Here is an 18,838-nt window from a genome sequence, read left to right as displayed (position 1 = left end):
GGAGAAAGTTTGTGTGTTGTGGGTTTAAATGTGTTTCCTGTAGACACAGCACTTTTGGATTGTGTTTTTGTATAAGCTCTTGCACGTCATCAAGGTTCCTAAAAAGACCTCTGACGTTCCATTGAATAATTTGTGTCGCCATTTTGAAGGTAAATAACTGCTGTGTGTATGGAAACGGAGGTGATGCCTTAAGTTACAGAGCTCTTTCGAGGCCCTGTAACGGGTGTTCTACTCTTTCTGGAGCGTTCGAGGGAGCCTCGCCGCTCCTTAGGCGCTGGGTGCGCCTTGAGGATAGGTGTAGTGTCCATTGCCTCTTGTGAGGCGCCGGCCACGTGCTCTTGCGAGCGAGAATTTACCAGCGAGGGCCCTGCCTTGGAGGGCAAGACCCCTGCACCCACCAGCCCGGAGGTCGATGGGGCTCCGTGGGGGATTTGGCTGCGCTGGCTGTTGCCAGCGCTGGAAGGGGCCGCGGAGGTTGGGGCCGCCTCAGCTGCGCCCACCTTCGGGGTCGGTGGCCCCGTCTGGTGGGTTGACGGAGCAGGGCTAGCTGCAACCGCCGCGTGGGCAGATGGCGTGACTGCCGACTCGCTGGTTGTGGGTCGGACAGCCGCCGGTGGCCGTTGTGTCGCTGCCCCCTGACGCGTCACATCGGCAAAACTTTTCTTGGGCAGGTATGAAACCCGCCTGCGTGCCTCTTTGAACGATATGTTCTCTTTTACTTTGATGGTTACTAATTCTTTTTCCTTCTTCCAGGAGGGGCACGACCGCGAGTACGCAGCGTGCTCCCCATCACAGTTTACACAGTGAAGAGCGTTCTCACAAGTTTCAGTGGTGTGTTCATGGGCACTGCATTTAGCACAAGTTTGGCGACCTCGGCAGCTCTGCGAGCTGTGGCCGAAGCGCTGGTATTTGAAACAACGGAGTGGGTTTGGCACGTACGGCCTGACACGGAGCTTGATATACCCGGCCTCGATTGACTCGGGCAAGACACTTGAACCAAAGGTGATTATTAAGTGCTTCGTCTGAATCTCTTTACCATCCCGCCTCATCTTAATTCTTCTGACGTTGATCACATTTTGTTCGCTGAAGCCCTCCAGGAGCTCCGCCTCAGTTAGGTCAATCAAATCATCATCTGACACAACACCACGGGTGGTGTTCATTGTACGGTGTGGGGTTACTGTTATGGGGGTCTCCCCAAATGACACTAGTTTCTGTATATTCTCATATTGTTTCAGATCGCGGAGCTCCAAGAGGAGGTCACCGCTTCCCATTCTCGACACCTTGTAACCTGGACCAAAAACATCAGTCAAGGACTTTGAGACAAGGAATGGTGAAATATTTCGAACTGCTTTCTTTGGCTTTTCAGAGTGGATAACGTGGAACCGCGGAAAATTCTGGATTTGGTGTCCAAAAAACTTGAAGGCATCTTCGGTGCGCCCTCGTTTCTGAGGGCGATCAACAAGGGAGGGGAAGGAAGTTTCCATGAAAATATGTGTACATTCGGCAACAGCGCCGACCGCCCACCACGGAGCCCAACGAGGGGACGCGGCAGAGCTTGCATACAAGTCTCCACGACGCCAGTCGTACGCCATCACTATAACCTAATATGGTGTACCCAAGATTGGATAGCCACACAGGGTTAACCCTTGCCGCCAAGAAGAAGGAAGTAAATAGAGAAGAAGACAGGAAAGATGTAAAGTGAGAGATAAAGACGAAGGTTTGAGAAGAGAGAGACAGGAAAAGGCGACTACCGATTTCCCCCGGGTGGGTCAGTCCGGGGGTGCCGTCTACGTGAAGCAGAGGCCAAAGAGGTGTGTTGCCGCCGCCGAGGGGCCGTAAAGGTCCAAACACCCGGCATTGGCTCAACCCCCAGGATCCACTTTTCCCGGGACACGGCTAAGCCACGCACGGCTACGCGCGGGAGGGTCCAGCCCTCATGTGCCCGGGTCCATGGTGTCGCAACGCACCAAACGCCTGCTGACGCAGACACCCCTGCGGGGGGCCCTAAAATCATGCATAAATACTGGTAGCGCGTCGTTATTTGAAACGTTTCACTCACCACCTTGCGATTATACAATTTTCATATGCACTCACAGTGACAGAGAAAACACGATTTATCACCGCAGAGCACGGCAGAGCAGCGAATGCAGCAGGTCGCAACTTCAGTGCAGCGTACGTTTCAAGTTGTGCAGACAGCGTTGTCTAGGGATGAATGGATCTAGGGGCGTTTCCTGCGTTTGTACCTAGGCAAATGGCATTCTTAGGGAGCAAAAGCGCCCAGAAGCGCAGGGCCGCCGTGGTTCGCGTTCCCCCGAGCGGCGGCACCACAGTAGAGGGCCCTGCTGCCCTGGAAAAATGAATTACGCGTGCGAACTGTGCGGATGTAAATGAGCCGCCGGGCGTGCTGGAGCACGCCGGTCTACTGCATCGCCATCTGCCACTGCAGCCTGGAGTCATTGCTGGCAAGAGGAAAAATAATGGTGCAGCACAGGGCCTCCGGGATCAGCAGTTATGGCTGTCGTGGTGGTCATGCGTGTGTCCGTGTATGTGTGCGTGTGAGTGTGCGTGCGTGTGTGCGTGCGTTTGTGTTTCTTTTCTTCAGTGAAACCTGGCGATCGCCTTTATGGCTGATGCAACTTGAAAGGAATCCCGTGCAACCCACCAGGCACAGTGCAGGTGTCCTTCCGGGCTTCTTATCGCCGTGTGTTTCGAAATACTAAAATCATGTGCGTGCTTACCGAACGGAACGAGTAGACAAGTGTTTGTCTTCTGCAACTGAAACTCTGAGCATACGAGCAGGAACACTGCACGATCTGTGGTTGGAAACGTGCAAGCTTAGTCGGCGTTATCGAAGTATCCTAACAGTTTGCAGTATTTATTTTTTGCGAGTTATATTAACTTCAATTGATTTCAGACCGTTTTAATTTATAAAGCGGGGTTCAGCACAGCATGTATAATTTCCCGCTCTAGGCACGCTGGTAGATCGCAGCGCCGTACTGATGGCGTCATCGCATAAGCGTCCTCGGTTCTCCCATTGTTCTGTTGCACGCACGATACACTGGCCTATTCCAATACGCCATACCTGCACTACAGGCCGTGGACCCATGGCGCCGTAGTTGCCGCTGGCCTACGAAATTCCGGGATTCCCCGCTATAGAAACAAAGCCACGCGACCATAGCGAGATACGTAAGTTATCATTTTAGCCACAGGATGGCGCCACAAACCTAACGGGCAGTCAGGCATGGTACGTAGATTGTTGTTTCAAATTGGAAACGTTGTAAGTAAAACCTATTGCGATTTAAAATAAAAGTTATATTGCGTACCAGTTATGCATATAGAGAACCGTATTTTTTATGGTCAGATTTGGCCAGTTATTTGAGAAATGCAGTTCTCTCTCGCGCTTCGCTCGCTCCATATTGTAGGTTTGTTTCAAGCGGGTTACATGGAGACGTAACCCATAGTGTCGCTTCTCGGCCTTTTGGATAAGATCGCTGCCCCAGGCCGAGAAGACTTCGTCAAGCGTCGTCACAGTCACCCCGGAGGTCCCGTCGGGACTACGGCGGACCTCCAGGAGTCTACGAGCGCCTATCGACCATGAGCACCCCGCCTGCTTGCCCACCTGCCTGCCCGAGCAGCGGAGCAACCCGGTGGGCCTCCCCAGCGCCTGCCGAGCGGCCTATGATCACGGGAGCCAGCGCCTCTGCAAGCGCCCCCTGTCGAGCCGCCGGCCAACCCCCTGCCCATATAAAGCCCCTCAATCTCCCAAAGTAGCGCCATTCACTTCCCTCCTCCTCCGCTCGGCGCGGCCTCGACGGTGGCGCCGCCGGCGGTGGGCCTGCCGTAGCAGACGACGGCTAGCACGCTACGGGAGGAAATCCGCGGAAAAGTTCGTTCGAGTCCTGCGGAGCAGTTTTTTCAATCTAGATCTTGCTTTGTCAGTCGGTAACTGGCCTTAAGAATGTCGTGTCGGATTTGCGGAAGAAATAGAGAAAAGCACCATTATTCAAGGCGTATTTAAGGCGTAAAGCGCGCGCACGTTGAAAGTTCGTGTTGCTGAAACACGACACAAGCACGCGGTGTGCTCAGACACGCGAGTAATTACCAGAGTTTCAGGTTTTCACAGCGTGAAAGTATGTGCACGTGGTTTCGTAGGTTAATTTACGTGCCTGCAGAATGCTTTTGTTCGGCCGGCGCGTGAGAGATTCCGACTGTCTGCGGTCAGCAATGCCTGGCAGCAGGGCCGTTTCTGTTCCGCGCCTTTTACAGATGTACGTAGCTCATGCACAGGTTGTGGTGGCCATGAGCAACGTTTTCACACATAGGCGGTATAGATAATTTGAACAACGTACCAGCATATGAAATCGTTATTTATTTATTACAGTGCAAATGGTTAGAATTTGATAGAAAAAAAAGAAGGAACTTGATGGGGCAACTGGAAAGAGGTTCAGAAAATAATTATCCCCCTCCCCTCATTGGCACCAGCAACACTTTTGTTGAATTGCTAATTTTATCTCTGTATACTACGTGCGTCTGTATTCTTTTGCGTTGTAAGTTTTCACAAGGAAGCAGTGTTGCGTTAACTGGAACAGTCAAGGCACACAAGACAGAAAACAAAGTTGATTCTTGGGTTTTACATCCCAACACCCCGATCTCATAAGGCACGCCATAATGGGGGCTCCGGATAAAATTTTTTCCAGCTGGGGTTCTTTAACGCGCCCCCAATGCACTGGACACGGGCCCGTTTTGACACGGGCGTCAAAAGAAGAGGTTGGAGGAGCCGTGGCACTTACTTCACAAAGCCGCGCGTTCTTTGCCACTTGCTCGAAGTCAGCCCGCCCGATCTTGTGAATCCACACTTTTTTTCGTTTTGCGTTGCGCCCGGCGGATGGTAAAGCAAAAAGCTTTTTGCCGTCACTGGGTCTGTTGTGGCAACCGTAGGCGCAGCAGCACGGCATCACAATTAAGCACTCGGCCCTAACCCATTGTATAAAACTACCGCGCTCCTTCAAACCGCCTGCCGTACTTCCGTCGCGCAGGCCCAAAAGTGGGGGTCGCAGCGCGCTGGAAAGAAAAGATATACAAAAGCGCGGCGCCTGCTCTGCGCCGGAAAGAAAAAAATATACAAAAGCGCGGGGCCTGCTTTCATGTGACACAGATTGGCCAATGGGGGGCGGAGGAGGCTGGGGCGACAGGAGGAGTGGAGGAGGAAGCGCCTGGGTGAGCGGGGTGGCGGAAAGATCTAAGAATGGCGCTACTTTTGGAAAATTGAGGGGCTTTATGCCCATAGCGGAGCCAGCGCCACCTGCTGAGGTCGCCGACTACCAGGGTACAGCGGCGCCCAGCGCCAGCTGTACGACACAAGTGGAACCTAGTTCCGTCACGAGTTTCGGAGGAGCCACGCCAGCAGCAGCATGGCAACGCCCCCCAGCATTGAGACCAGCTGTGAGACCCCATTGAGGGAAAATTGTTTTTTGTTTGATGCTCCTGACGGAGACATTTCCATTGATGACCTAATTGACGCGGTGGAAAGTACAGCTGGGGAAGACAGCGTTTTGGCTCTTCAGCATATGGGTGGGGCGAAGTTTCTCGTTTGTACCCGCAATGCCACAAAAGCGACTACATTAATGGTAGCGGAAGGGTTCTTTGTTAACAACGTTAAAGTGCCGGTTGACGCTGTCGGACCACCAGTGACTTTTGTCAATGTTTATCGATACCCCGTGTACTTGTCGGCGGAATCTTTGTCCTTTGCATTACAGCAGTATGGCAAAGTCAAAAGTATTTCCTTCGCGAAGGCCAACAACCGGTCTAACAAACTGAACGGTGTGCGAGTCGTGAGGATAGAAATGACCAAGCCCATTGCGAACTTTTTGACAGTTCAGGGTTTCCGTGTCATGTGCGAATATCGGGGCATGCGCCGCGTGTGCGCGTGCTCTCGGGACGGGTCCCACATGGCTAACGCATGTACAGCCCCGTTCTGTAAGAGATGTGGCGCCTTCGGGCACAACGACACGGAATGCGGAGAGCAATGTAGAAAATGCGGAGGACACCATGGCACGCGAGCATGCTTTCGCAGCCGAGCCTACGCGAAATCGTACGCGGGGGCGGCGTGGGCCCTCCCAAAGGCGGACGTAGCGTCAGCACGCGGCACTCCATCAGATAAAGATTTCCCAGCTCTGCCGAAGGCTTCAGGATTACAGGTGCTACAGCCTCGCGAAACAAAGGCTCCAACCCCCCGTCGGGACTATTGGAATGGCGACGCGCAAAGCGCAACCAGTGGCCAGGAAACACCGGGAATAACAAGTACGGAAATGAGCGTGTCATCCAGCCCAGTCGAATCGACAGAAGAAAAAACAACCGAGGAGCCAACTCCAACCAGCTCCTCAGGGGAGACGAGCGATAGTGCGACAATCACTGATAATGACACGACGCAGCTCAGGACAAAAACAAAACAACCGAAAGCCCCGCGTCAAAGCCGGTTCCCCAAACGCCAGAACCCAATCTCAAAACGCAGAACTTAAAACAATCGCACGTAAAACAACCTTCCGGACTACATTCGCAAAAGAAAAAGAACTTGGAGGAACAACCAATCGTGAGCAGCGGACGCTACCGCGTACCAGAGATAGAACATCTAGACATGCCTCCGCCCCCCTGCCCACAAGCTACGTCGACAGCAGGAATACAAACGTCGGCGAACAAAGAACCTTCGAACCACCAGAGTAGACAAGAAGCGAGAACAACGCCCACCAATAATCCTTTAACGAAAGAACCGAGACAACGTTCTAGATCATCGCGAAAAAACAGAGTCAAGAACAAGGTCATGGAAAACAAAGCGAGAGCCCGAACACGCAAAGGCGGAAGAAAGGGGAGTTGTCAAGTAGTGAGGGCGATGCTAAAACGTCGACATACAAAAAACCCAGGAAAATATCACCCGCAATTGAGAAAGCAGATTCCTCGGATAGCGATATGGAAGTATCTGCACAGGGTGGGAAGGGTGAAGAGGGCGCGGTCCTGTAAGCCGCTCTTCACACACAACAACAGAGGCAACCACGTAAAGCACGCCACGGCGATGTGAATGGGACGAAGCCGCTCATGCCATCATTATCAGCAGATAAGACTGGCGGCACCAACCGCAACAGTAATCGGAAGGCGAAACGGAGCAAGCGAAAAAAAGCAAAAATACGGGTGTGGCAGGGAGCAGTAAGAAACACCAGACCAAAACCAAATCAGACACAAAATTCCACCGCCCTTCGGTACCTCCCACTTTTTGCAGGACTGGTTTTCTTTTTCCTTTGATTTTGTCAATGGAATGTCTTCATTGCGCAACGTTCAATGTTAGAGGACTTCGTAACCTCGAAAAACAAAGACAACTAATTTCTTTCGCCCGAGAAAAGGGCATACATATCCTATTTTTACAGGAAACCAATATACGCACTCCACAAGATGTGGCATCTTTTCGTCGACAAAACGGAGTTGACGCCTTTTTCTCACTTAAATGCTCCAAATCGTGCGCAACAGGAATAGTTTTCGTGTCTGGTCGCTTCCGTAACAGGACCTTTTGTACCTATGACACGAAGGGCCGCATCATATGCCTGGATATGTACATAGGTAATCAGAAAATCAGAATAATCAATGTGTATGCACCGGTTTCTAGGAATCTGACGAACGACTTTTTTAAAGACCTCTGGGATTACATACCCACCAAGGCACCTTTCGCGGTGGTGGGAGATTTCAACTGCGTCCTAGACGCCTTTCGTTACATCAGGGGACCAGGACAGGGGAAACCCAACCATCACGCAAGGGAGCTACGTAAATTACTAACCTGCCACAACATGTCAGACGCCTGGATAGTGGCGCATGGCCATTTGTTTGGTAGTACACGTTCCTGTGGGACTACACAATCACGTCTCGACAGAGCATATTTCTCTGCGGAGTTGATCCCCGAGGTTGTGGAAATCCAAATCATTAATGGCCCGGAAGGACTCAAATCTTTCAGTGACCATAGACCCCTTAGTTTCAAGATAAAAGGACAGAGCGGACCAGAGCTTTTACCGAACAGGTGGAAAATGGACGTGAATCTCATACGGGACCAAGAAGCATGCCAGACTATTAAGCAGAACCTCGCCAGATGCATGGAAGTTACTCCAGAAGACATAGAGTGGGACGCTTCGAAAAATCAGTGGAAGGGAATACTAATGGAAGCAGGAAAAGAAAGAAAACAGAAACTCACTGCAAAACTAAATGAAATTTCTAGAAGGATCCGCATAATAGAAAGAGGGGGCGATCTAACTTTTTGTGTGCAAGAATATCTAATGGACCTTCGCGACAGATACCGTGAGCACATCAAAGAAATAAAACATGGATCGAGCCAACCGATGGGATTCCAAGGACAACAGTCAATAAATGATGGAAACATTAAGCATGAAGCCAACCAAACGATGGTTAAGACCAACATCAGGCGAATACGATCCAAAAATGGAGACATAATAACAGAACAGACAGCAATAGAAAAGATCTTTGTAGATCATTTCCAAGAAATCCTGCAAGAAAAAAACGGCCAACCCGTACCTACCACGCCCACGTGGTTGCCTCAACTCCCACAGATAAAAGACGAAGACAAATGTCACCTGTACGCACCAATCACAAAAGAAGCCTTGCGCGAAATCAACAAAATGAACAAAGAATCGGCCCCAGGGCCGGACGGAATCCTTATCGGTTTTTATCACGAGTTCTTTCCGGAAATAGGCGAACGACTAGTAAAAACATTGAACGACGTAATCAAGAACCATATAAAACCCGCATCCTTCACACAAGGCAGAATCGTCCTCCTTCCTAAGACCTATGCTGACCCACTCGATGTTAACGCCTGGCGCCCAGTGACGTTGCTCAACTCAGATTATAAGATAGCTACGTCAATACTAACAAGCAGACTAAGCAGCATCACACCCACAATCATATCGGAATTTCAGGCGGCAGCGATCCCGGGCAGGTCCATTTTCGCGGCCTTGACGCTTACCCGCGATGTTTTTGCCTATGCCAAAGCGAAACGGTACAAAGGCGCATTCGTAACTATCGATCAAGAGAAAGCGTTCGACAACATGCGACAGGAATATATGTTCAGTGTAATGAAGGCTTTCGGCTTCCCACAAGAATTCATAGACATTATAAGAACTCTTTACCGTGATTCCCAAAGTGAACTCTTAATTAACAACAAGGTATCCAGACACTTTAGTATCAACAAGGGTGTGCGCCAAGGCTGTGCCTTATCGCCCGGCTTGTTTGTGTTAGCGTTAGACCCCTTGTTGTGGAAAATAAACGAAGAAACAAGGATTAGGGGCTTCCCATTACCGGGGAACCTCGAAGTGAAAATCTCTGCGTTTGCAGATGATATATCCCTTTTCATCAGAGACGAAGACAGTTACAGAACGGTGCCACACATTTTTAATGAATACGCCAGCCTCTCCGGCGCAAAAATAAATGAGAAGAAAAGTAAGGCACTCAGATTCGGTTCCTTCAACGAACAAGAACTACCCGACATAAAATTCTTAGAAGCTGTAAAAGTACTCGGAATCTGGTTTGAAGCGGGAGACGTAGCGGCGAAAAGCTGGATAGAACCCCTCAGCAAAGCACAGAAAGGGACGGATGAGATAACACCCCCGGAACTCAGTCTAGTAGAGAAAGCAGAGATAATCAAATCCAAGCTGTGCGCACCTGCTTTCTATGAGGCAAGAGTTGCCCGAATGCCCAGACTAGTGGCAAAAAAAAACTGGAATCGCTCATAAGTGTATACCTGTGGCAAAAGAAGACCGCACCCCTTCCCCGACGAATTATGCGGCTACCTAAATCAAGGGGGGGCTAGCCATACCAAATGTAGCCCAGACAGCCAGAATTCTAGCGGCCAAAACACTAGGAACGCTGATAAACAACGACCAATATGTGGGTATCACGGCCATTCACTATTGGCTCAGCACACTAGGCCGCTTTGTGGCGCCAGTTAAATGGTATGGTCCGCGCGCAGAAAGGCCACTGGACTTTTATAAAGATGCAATCCACACCTACAAGGCGATTGAAGAACTGTGCCCAGACACTCCAATAACAGAAGTCAAACCAGCCGAAGTCAATGCCGCAATGGCATTAACAGAGCTTGAACTAGGCGAAGTGATAAAAAGCACACCGGCAAAATGGAAATGGTGGGCGAAAACAGACCTACCGGGGGAAATACGGGACTTTGAATGGCAACGAAGATGGGGCGTACTGCCTACTAAAGCACGACTGAAACATCTCAGGATAACTGAGACAGACCAATGTCCCAACTGCGCCAAACCAGAATCCCAAAAACATGCCCTCACGGAGTGCGGGCCGGCCAGAGCGGTATGGAGAGTGGCAAGCAATACATTCAAATGTAGACTGCTCCAACCGGGGACCAAGAAATCCAGCTTCGAGAAGTTATTGTCACTTATCTTCATGTTTTGCATATGGAAAAGACGAGGACTGGCTGAACTGAGGAGACGACCACAAAAAGCAGTATACCCGGTACTAAAGTACACCCGGATTTGGATGAAGAATATCTTATCCAAGGAACTCTCGAGAAACGGAGTGGATCATTTCCTTAGAAAGTGGCACACTCGGATTTGGAAAGTTAAAAATGACGAGATCGTAGCGCCCATGAGCCACTTCTAAAATCACGACTCCCTGTCCCCTCCTAGCTAGGAGAGAAATTTTCAGCCACACTAACACAATGTAGATGACTACAATACAGGGGGGGGGGGGGGGGAGTAGAATACGCACTCAACAGGAAAAGAGTTCGGTCTGGTTTGGGGAAATTGAAGATAGAATACTTGAATTGCCTGTACCTATGTAACAATCCCCAAGGGGGACTTATGTTATTATTAGACTACTTGCGTATTGACAATTCCGTGACTCAAATTGTGTATTGTATATGAACCTCTGCTCAACCAAGGCGAATATAGCAATTGGTCGCAAAAGACTGTCAATAAACCCTCCACGGAGAAGCAACTCCTGTATATATCATGCTCATGTATTCATTGTATATACCATCATGTGAATTTGGGTCTGTTTTGTTTTATGCTGTGTTTTTCATTGTGATGTACACTAGAACGATGTACATAGATACTTGACATGACAGTCACATGTCAATAAAATTTTCTGTGTGTAGTATCTGTTCTTATCAGCTTAATATCTGATACGGCCCTATTATGGGTATTACAATAATAATCCTATTTTTGTAAGGCGGCGCTAGGACGGGGCTTGCCCCTCCAGCGCCACGGGTTGTCCTGATATTGCACTGCAGCCGGGTACGGCCCCCACCATGAAATCTAAAATCAGTACCGTTGCTGGTGTGCACTGTTAGAGTGGATATTTCGCATCCCGTCGAGGGCGTGCCTGTGCGACGAAGATTTGCTTTCGCGTAGCTGCCGCCCCCCCTCCCCCGTGGAGGAGGAAAGACGGTGCATATCGAGCCACTATGCTTCTGGGCAACCCGCGCGTGTTTTCCCTCACATTCGGTGTATAACGGCAGGAGGTTCGTACATTTAATCCTAGTACAGCTTCTCGTGTTTATCACTTGTGTGTCACACTAACGAGGGACGCCTGGTCACAACAAAAAGTCGCAGCTTTGCCTGAAAGGCGAAACATTGTGATAGCAAGGTATGATTCACCTAGGTGAAGCAAGTTTCGTAGTTTTATCCGCCGTATATATTGCAGTGAACATTCGCTCACTACTGTTAGAATTAAGTTTACAAGCATGCTGTCGAGAGCGTACGGTGAAACACGAACACATCCCCGTAGGTGACCGCGGGGATGTGTTCACTGTCACAACTGTGGTGTGGTGAAGGAAGTCAGCAGCAGCAGCAGTGACCGAATCCACCTTCGCACTGCATGTCACTTCAGCGCAAGCCCGGCTCTCGAGAATACAGCACACCCGAAGCCATCAGCGATTTCGTGTCGGCTAGCCTTTTACTTCCACCGCATATTAATTTCAAGATAGGGCGCGTGCGGCCGCTTTCAGCCTCGCCATGTGCAACCGCGTCCAGTAGAAGAGGAGAATTAATCAGCCCCCTTGCGCGCTCATCTCTCCGCTCTCCTCCTTGGCGCTCGCAAGAAGACGGCGTGCAACCTCTTCCCCCTCCCCCCCCCCGCGCACTCATGAAGACGCCGCGCATCAAGGCACCAACTTCCCCTCACCCTCGCGCTCTCTCCCGTGCGTCTATCGCAAGCATACGGCGGGCGGCCGCGATCTAATCGCACTTGGACTCCATAAGGGACCTCACGGCGACGTCGAAAACGACTAGACGGGCACTAGAAAATGAAATGTACGTAAAAGGTTAGTGAGACCATTTGCTGTGAGCGAGGAGCATGAGGATGAAGAATCCGTTATTATTACTACCGCCGATGTTGGCGAATTTAGTTTGCGAAAGGCTGGAACTACAGCTATAAATTCATCCAAAAATACGGAAAAGAAGTCCAGAATCCTGATTGCAAATCACCAGTCTAGAGCGGGCGAGAAAATGTCAATTCCAGATTTTTCTTCACCCTGTGAGGCGTATGTCGCAATGACCGTACTTATAGATAAACTCAATAAATGGTCCTGTAATAGTGCGTTTATATATTATAAGATAGAAGTTTTGCATTATTTGGGTGGGTAGATCAAATATAATTTGTAGGTTCTCTCGCACATCACAAATAGTCGGTACCTCCCAGAGACGCACATTTAAGGGATTGATCAATGTTTGTACGAATACCACCCTTGGTGTAAGAAAACGATGCCAGTGTACTCCGAAGAATAGCGCAGGCTGAGAAATGAATATGTATTCCAATCTTATAATAGGGGATTCATACAATTTTAAGACTGTTTGCACCGTCAGTAAACGAAATCTACACAATATTGAGGGCAACCTGGCTTCTTGGTGTAGTATGTTATTGGCAACACATTTCGGTAATCCGCAACACAGTCGTAGGGCTTCCCGCTCAGGTAGAACAAGGGAACGTAATTTATAGGCTGGAGCACCAGAAAATAAAACACATCCAAATTCTAAAATGGGCCGCACATACATTTTGTATATCATTAAAAGTGGATCTCTCCGCATTCCGGACCGACTGTTGCACAGCTTACGTAGCATACCAACTGCTCGCACTCCTTTTTTAACTGTATGGTCAATATGGCCGAGCCAGCTGAGGGAGCCGTTATATACTACACCTAAATATGTCACCGACTCCACTTGAGGTATAGTCTCGAGGCGATAGGATATCGATATGTTAACGGGATTGCTAAGGGGGAAAACCAATATCGAGCATTTTCTAACGTTAAGTGAAAGGCAAATTTTGTTTAACCAGGTTTCTATGGTGCAGAGGTTGTTCTGTAGTCGATAATATAGAGAGTGAATGTCACTATCTGATGCGAAGAAAGCAATATCATCCGCGTATACGTATCTTTGTACATCTTGAAGAAGAGAAATGGAACACATCAGAATAATAAATAGTAATGGTGAAGTGACAGCTCCTTGAGGAACACCTCGTGATCGATTATATTGCCACCTGGTGTTTTGAGCCAGCGCTGCGTGCCCAGCAAAAACGGTGATTGAAGACGACGAAGTCAAGGATCTTGCGCCGGCTGGTGAACCGTCCTCCTTGTGTCTGACATTTTCGTGTCTGGCTGCTGATCCTGCTGCTTATTCTTGCCTTAGCGCGTGACAAACTGGTGAAGGTGCGGGGTAATCTAATCTATGCACCAAACCCCTCCGGGCAGCAGGAGCTCCAGCCCCGTACCGGTGGTTACGCCTGTACACCGCGCCAGCAGAAGGATCCGTGTACAAGCCCCTGAGTTTGGACTCCTCCCAGAGAAAATGGCAGCTCCGACCACCCCAACCGGTATGGAAGGCACAACGCCGATTCATTGTATGCTACTCAATCCGCGAACGCCGAATCCCTTCCACGGCGCCATACATGAGGACGTTGAAGATTGGCTGTTGCACTATGAACGTGTTGCCGCGTTCAACAAGTGGGATGACGCAGACAAGCTGAAAAAATGTCTATTTCAGCCTTAACGATGGCGCACGTGTATGGTACGAGAACCGTGCAGATGCCTTAAGTTCATGGGCAGAATTCAAAAGGCGGATTCTTGAGACATATGCGAGCCCTGATCGCCGAGAGCGTGATCTCCAGTCCCGTATCCAAATGCCGAATGAGAGTGTCGCAATGGACGTCGAGGACATGACGCGTCTCTTTCGACGAGCCGACCCCAGCATGTCGGAAGAAAAGAAGGTGCGGTACCTGATGCGCGGAGTGAAAGAGCAGCTGTTCGGCGGTCTCGTGCGCAGTCCTCCCAAAACAGTGTCAGAATTTCTTTCCGAGGCCGTCACCATTGAACAGACGCTTCGGCAGCGGGCACCATCCTACGAACGCCAAGTGAACGCTGCCTCTCCTACGGACTTCATCGGAGCTCTCGGGGGCCACGTCAATTTCTTTCGAGAGCTCATTCGTTCCGTCATCCGCGAAGAACTCCAGAAGCTGTCGGTACCCTCACAGCCGACGCTCAACTCCTTGTCCAGCGTTCTCCGTGACGAAGTCCAGCAAGCGCTAAGAGAACCACCATTCAACACCGAAGCTCGACCACTAAGCACTGACAGCTCCCGCATGTCGTATGCGCAAGCTTTGAGGCAACCTGCCCCACCTCCCTCCCCGCTTCGCACCACGTGCCCGGCCATGCTACAGCCCGTCCAAGCGGCCTCGTATTACCAGAACCACCGACAGGCCCCAAGGAAATCAGACGTGTGGCGGGCACCTGATCGCCGTCCCCTTTGCTTTCACTGTGGCGAAGCTGGGCACGTCTACCGACAGTGCTCCTATCGCGAGCTCGGACTACGCGGATTTTCAGCAAACTCGCCGCGGCCTAGGTTCGGCCAGCGTCCTCCTGAAATTGAACAATACGTTGCCCAACAGTGCGGATCCCCATCAACTCGACACCAGTCACGCTCCCCTTCGCCGCGGCGGTTTTCTCCGACTCGCCGTACGTATTCGAGTGTGGTGCGGGGTCGGTCGCCCAGCCCGCGCCGGGAAAACTAACCACAGCGACCTTCGAGGGCGAGGCCGCTCAGTCTGGACGTGCTCAAGGACCCCTACTGACGCGTACGCGGACCGACGATACATCGACGACGACGGTACCTGCTGATTACAGAAAAAGAATTTCCTTGGACATTCCTGTACTCCTCGACGGTCGCGAATTGACTGCTTTAGTCGACACTGGAGCGGATTATTCTATAATCAGCGAAAAACTGGCCACCCTTCTGAAGAAAGTGACCACGCCTTGGAATAAAACGCCAGTTCGTACAGCTGGCGGGCACATCGTCACACCACTCGGCATGTGCACGGCACGAATACAGATTCGCGGCTCTACGTTTGTTGCCAGTTTGAGCGTTCTCCCTCAGTGTTCTCGAGACCTAATCATCGGCATGGACTTTCTCAGGGAGCACGGCGCTATAATCAACATTCGACAACGCCTCGTCACTTTCTCGACGAAAAGCGCCACAGCGACGACCAACACCATCCACCCTCGAGCATCTCTTCGTGTTATCGATGACGCTGTCACGTTACCACCGCGTGCAAGTGTCGTGGTTCAAGTGGCATGTGACAAGCTCATACACGGTGAAGCAGTCGTAGAAAGCAATCGGTCTCTCCTGCTTTCTCATGGTGTTTGCGTAGCAAGAAGCCTTGTCGATCTCCACGATGGCCACTGTGAGGTTCTTGTCACCAACTTCAGCTACGAACACCGGCACGTTTTCCCCGGTACTGTCATCGCCTACGCCGACCCGATCGCCGATGTCACTGAGTGTTTTGTTTCCGAGGCAATCGGCACTGCTGACGCACCTCTACGCAACGTCGACATTAGTCCAACGCTTCCTGAAGAGAACAGACAACCCCTGCGCGAGCTGTTGCTTGAGTGGAACTCAAGCAACAGCTCGCGCAGGGGTTGTCTGTTCTCTTGCTTTGCACGGTCGTCGAAGGTACGTCAAACATCGATTACGAAACACCGTATCATCACCTATGACGACGTGCCCCCCATACGGCAACAGCCTTATCGTGTTTCCCCGACGGAACGACATGCTATTCAAACGCAGGTGAAGGAAATGCTTCAAGACGGCGTAATCCAGCCTTCATGCAGTCCCTGGTCATCGCCAGTCGTTCTTGTTAAAAAGAAAGATGGCACGCTTTGATTTTGTGTAGACTACCGTAAGCTAAACAACGTCACAAAGAAAGACGTGTACCCGTTGCCTCGTGTCGACGATTCTCTGGACAGGCTGAGGCACGCGAAGTATTTCTCCTCTATCGATCTGAAAAGCGGCTACTGGCAAATTGAAGTCGATGAGCGTGACCGCGAGAAAACTGCTTTCGTAACTCCGGACGGCCTTTACGAATTTAGAGTACTCCCTTTCGGGCTCTGTTCCGCTCCAGCCACATTTCAGCGAATGATGGATACCGTTCTCGCTGACCTCAAATGGAAAAGCTGCCTCGTCTATCTCGATGATGTCGTTGTCTTTTCGGAAACTTTTGACGAGCACCTTCGACGCCTTCGGAATGTACTGGAAGCTATTCGATCGGCTGACCTTACACTCAAGCCAGAGAAATGCCATTTCGGCTACGAGGAACTGAAGTTCCTTGGTCACGTCGTAAGCGCGGCGGGTGTTCGGCCTGATCCTGAAAAGACTGCTGCCGTAGCAGCTTTTCCCGCTCCAACCGATAAGAAAAGTGTGAGACGATTTTTGGGCATGTGTGCATATTATCGCCGCTTCATTGAAAATTTTTCGAAGATTGCCGATCCGCTATTTCGCCTTACGCGTGACGACACGCCATTCCTCTGGACTGATGCACAACAGACCGCCTTTGCGGAGCTACAACGTCGCTTGTCTTCTCCTCCCGTGCTCGGTCATTTTGATGAGGATGCCGACACAGAAGTACGCACTGACGCCAGCAATATCGGTCTCGGAGCTATCCTGGTGCAACGACAAGACGGCACTGAACGAGTCATAGCCTACGCGAGCCGCACTCTGTCACGCGCAGAGTCCAATAATTCCACCACAGAGAAGGAGTGCCTCGCGGTTATTTGGGCTACCGCAAAGTTTAGGCCGTATCTCTACGGGCGGCCATTTAAAGTTGTGACCGACCATCACGCTTTGTGCTGGTTGACCAACCTCCGAGACCCTTCTGGACGATTGGCACGTTGGAGTCTGCGACTCCAGGAATTCAACATCACCATCGTGTACAAGTCAGGCCGGCAACATGAAGATGCTGACACGTTATCACGGGCACCTATTAAATCTCCGAATCCTGACGAGGAAGACGACAGCGCCTTTCTGGGAGCCCTCAGCGGGCCGGATCTGCTCGCTAAACAGCGATCGGACGCTGAGTCAAGACCCGTCATCGATCACTTAGAAGGCGGCATCGCGTCCATTCCTCGCCCACTTTCGCGACGGTTGTCGTCATTTTGCCTACGAGGGGGCATCTTATACAAAAGAAACACAGGTGCCGGCGACAAACCACATCTGCTAGTAGTACCTCAAGCCCTTCGCGACGACATCCTATTAGCCTGCCACGACGAGCCGACGTCTGGCCACTTGGGCTACTCAAGGACTCTGGACAGGGTACGGCAACTGTACTACTGGCCTAGACTGACTGCTTGCGTCAAACGCTACGTGAAAGGATGCCGTGAATGCCAGCGCCGCAAGTCACCACCCTGCAAGCCTGCAGGCCTTCTACAACCCATCGACCCTCCGCGTACGCCGTTTGATCAAGTTGGAATGGACCTTCTTGGACCATTTCCCTTGTCTTCCTCCGGCAATAAGTGGATCATTGTCGCAACTGACTACTTGACGCGTTACGCTGAGACGAAGGCACTACCACGCGGGACAGCATCGGAAGTTGCCCAGTTTTTTATGCATCACATTGTGCTTCGGCACGGCGCACCGTCATTTATCATCACTGACCGAGGGACGGCATTTACGGCGAAGCTTCTGGATGACATCTTCAAGCTGAGCTACACGAGTCATCGAAAGGCCACTGCATACCACCCTCAGACTAATGGCTTGACAGAAAGACTCAACAAAACACTGGCCGACATGCTCGCTATGTACGTGGATGTGCAGCACAAGACGTGGGACGAAATCCTACCGTACGTAACGTTTGCGTACAACACTGCCACGCAGGAAACTACACGCTTCCCGCCATTCCGCCTCGTTTATGGTCGAGATGTCCAAACTATGCTAGACGCCATGATGCCATATGAAGATACCGACCAGCTCGCCCAGTTAGCTCCTGACGTCGAGGAGTACATTCAGCGCGCCGAGGAAGCGCGTCAACTGGCCCGCGTGCACATAAGACAGCAGCAGTGTACCGATGCAATAAGGTACAATCTCCACCATAGACAAGTGACCTATGAGCCTGGTGACCAAGTTTGGGTTTGGACACCCATTAGACGGCGAGGCCTCAGCGAGAAACTCCTCAGCAAGTACTTCGGACCATACACAGTACTAAGGCGTGTAAGCGCCGTGAACTATGAAGTGATCCCAGATGGAGACCTGCCATCGTCCAAGCGCTGTTTACCACGCGCAGAGACTGTACATGTGGTCCGCCTCAAGCCGTATTTTACACGGTGAAGTGTACTAGTGAAACAACCTTTTTTTTCCGCTGTCGTTGCGTCTTCCTCCAACGAACTGTGAAGCGTTTTTTTGTTCCCAACCGCAGAACACACTTTTCCGTGTGCCTTTCCGTATGTGTGCTAGCGCGTTCCCCCCCCCCCCCCCCGCATTTTTTTTTGTCTTACCTAATTTGT

The 18,838-nt window shown here is 50.9% G+C and overlaps 1 pseudogene; it reads left to right on the top strand.

Annotated features, from left to right (window-relative positions):
- The first annotated feature begins 11,147 nt into the window (after positions 1 to 11,147).
- Positions 11,148 to 11,328, top strand: LOC139052903 (U2 spliceosomal RNA; annotated as a pseudogene).
- The last annotated feature ends 7,510 nt before the right edge of the window (positions 11,329 to 18,838 follow it).

The sequence above is a fragment of the Dermacentor albipictus genome, unplaced genomic scaffold (genome assembly GCF_038994185.2).
Source record: "Dermacentor albipictus isolate Rhodes 1998 colony unplaced genomic scaffold, USDA_Dalb.pri_finalv2 scaffold_42, whole genome shotgun sequence".
Taxonomy (NCBI): Eukaryota; Metazoa; Arthropoda; class Arachnida; order Ixodida; family Ixodidae; genus Dermacentor; species Dermacentor albipictus.
Note: the sequence above shows the minus strand (reverse complement) of the source record. Positions and strands in the feature narration are given on the sequence as shown.